This window comes from Myotis brandtii, unplaced genomic scaffold (genome assembly GCF_000412655.1).
Source record: "Myotis brandtii unplaced genomic scaffold, ASM41265v1 scaffold315, whole genome shotgun sequence".
In the NCBI taxonomy this organism is placed as follows: domain Eukaryota; kingdom Metazoa; phylum Chordata; class Mammalia; order Chiroptera; family Vespertilionidae; genus Myotis; species Myotis brandtii.
The window spans coordinates 2,050,279-2,052,738 of record NW_005362075.1 but is presented as its reverse complement, the minus strand read 5'-3'; positions in this window follow the sequence as shown (position 1 = coordinate 2,052,738).

Here is a 2,460-nt window from a genome sequence, read left to right as displayed (position 1 = left end):
TAAGGAGGGAATATGTTAACAAATTGTTTGCGGGTAGTTTTTATCGCGTGCTAACAGGTGGTGTGGGCCATTTTTGCTAATTTTTTGCGCAAATGGCAACGTTCAGTAAAATTACGATAACTTTAGTTTACGTATTTATACGTTACCCGCATTCTACCGCTACTCTATAAAAAACGTATTAATACGTGTCCCACGCCGCTCTACTACCAGTCAACGTAAAACGTATAAATACGTTTCCCGCATACAATGTGTTAATTGACTGTCCTGCCCTTAAAGATGGCAGCAACCACAGCCAATAAGGAGGGAATATGCTAATTGGCTGCCCCGCCCTCAAAGATGGCAGCGCCCATAGCCAATAAGGAGGGAATATGCTAATTGACTGCCACGCCCTCAAAGATAGCGGTGCCCACAGCCACATGATGGCAGTGCCCAGTCTCCTCAGCCTCACTGGGGCAGCAGGCGCTCCGCGCGCCTGCCTCCGGAGTCCCCCAGTCCCCTCAGCCCCCCAGCGTCCAGGGCCAGCCCAAGGCACAGGCAAGCCTCAAATGTCAGCTGCCCAGCTGCCCAGGCCCACCCGAGGCACAGGTAACCAGGGCCGGCTGAGGCTTGTGCTGCCGGCAGTGGCAGCAACAGAAGTGTGATGGGGCGTCGCCTCCCCCTGATCGCCGGGTTGCCTCCCGCCCCTGAGGGCTCCTGGACTGTGAGATGGGGCAGGGTAGGCTGAGGGACCCCCCTCCAGTGCATGAATTTTCATGCACCAGCATCTAGTGCATACATAAGTTATTTGGTTAATCTCTCCCAACCCACCCCAGCCTTCCCTCTAAGATTCATCAGTCTGTTCCATGCTTCTATGTCTCTGCATCTATTTTGTTCATCAGGTTATTTTGTTCATTAAATTCCACATATAAGTGAGATCATGTGATACTTGTCTTTCTTTAACTGGCTTTTTTTGTTTTTATAATCTTCACCCAATAGTTTTTTCATTCATTCTTTTAGGGAGGGGAGGGAGGAGGAGGAGAGAGAGAGGGGGAAAAAACAAACATCAATGTGTGAGAGAAACTTCAATGGGTTGCCTTTCCCACACGCCCAGAGCAGGGTCAGATATTGAGCCTGCAACCAAGGTATGTATTCTTGACTGGGAATTGAACCGTTGACCCTTTGGTCCATGGGCCAACACTCTAACCAGTGAGCCAAACCTGCCAGGGCTCACTGGCTTATTTCGCTTAGCATAATACTCTCCAGGTCTCTCCATTCTGTTTCAGAGGGTAAGAAATCCTTTTTTTTTTACTGCTGCATAGTATTTCATGGTATAAATCACCACAGCTTTTTTCCACTCATCTACTGATGGGCAGTTGGGCTGTTTCCAGCCTGGATTCCGGGACTCAACCTTCTCAGGGAAAAGACCCTCCCGTAGCCGAGAGCTCCCTCCTTACGTTCATCCTGCTGCTCATGGGAGCTGGGTCAGCCACTCTTGAGACCTCACCCTTCCTACCAGTCTCCAGGTGTTTTTGTCTTTCCTTGATATGTCTCTTCATCTGGACCTCAGTTGATAATTTTGGGTGAATGTTCCCCAATTTAGTTGTATTTCCAGTCTGGCCCCAGCCATGCTGCCACAGCCACCTCAGGTTAAACCCAGGGCTTTAAATCTTGAATCTATCTAAAATTTATTTCACTGTCCCCCGGAGTAAGGGAGAAATCCAGCTTTTCTCCCTTCCAAATTACTAGCTACTTACTCCAACACAAGCAATATTAACTGAATATGCACTAATCTGTAAGCTTGCTCTATTCTATCACATAGCAGGTGTTGGGTCTGAGCTTCTCTGCCAGCGAAGGGACTTCTTGGATGCCGGGGACTGGAAGAAGACATGAGCAGCCGCAGGTAGATGGGACATGCTTTATTGCAAACAAAGCAGCCAGCTCCTGGTTGGTTAGTAGCGCCTTTTATACTAACTCAAACAGAAGAGGCTTCGTGCCAATTAGTGACATCTGTGTTACATTAACATAAGTGGGTTATATAAGGGCGCGCCTGCGCAGTATGTATAGTCATTGCCTTCGCACATGCACATGACAAATGGGCCTTTAACATAGTGATACTGCTGTGTTATTGCCTTCATGCAGGCATGTGGCAAATGGGCCTTTAACATCAGGCGTACTCTGGTCAGGGCCCCCACAGCAGGCTCTCACAAATATTTGTTAAATGAGTAAGTGAATAGCATTTTTACTCATTCCTTCTACAAGTAACCATTGAGTACCTACTGTAAGGACAGAAAAAAAGGCCTCTCTTTCTTTGCTGTGGCCTTCCACGATTTATGAGAAGCACCTGGTAATTAAACCCTGAGGTTGTCGGCTCCTCTGTTCAAATGACTGGACATGATAAGGTACTCTCAAGGTTGTACTCTTTTTTTTTTTTTTTTAGAATTTAGGAGCCTTTATTAGCTGGCCAGCGACTGCAGTTACAGC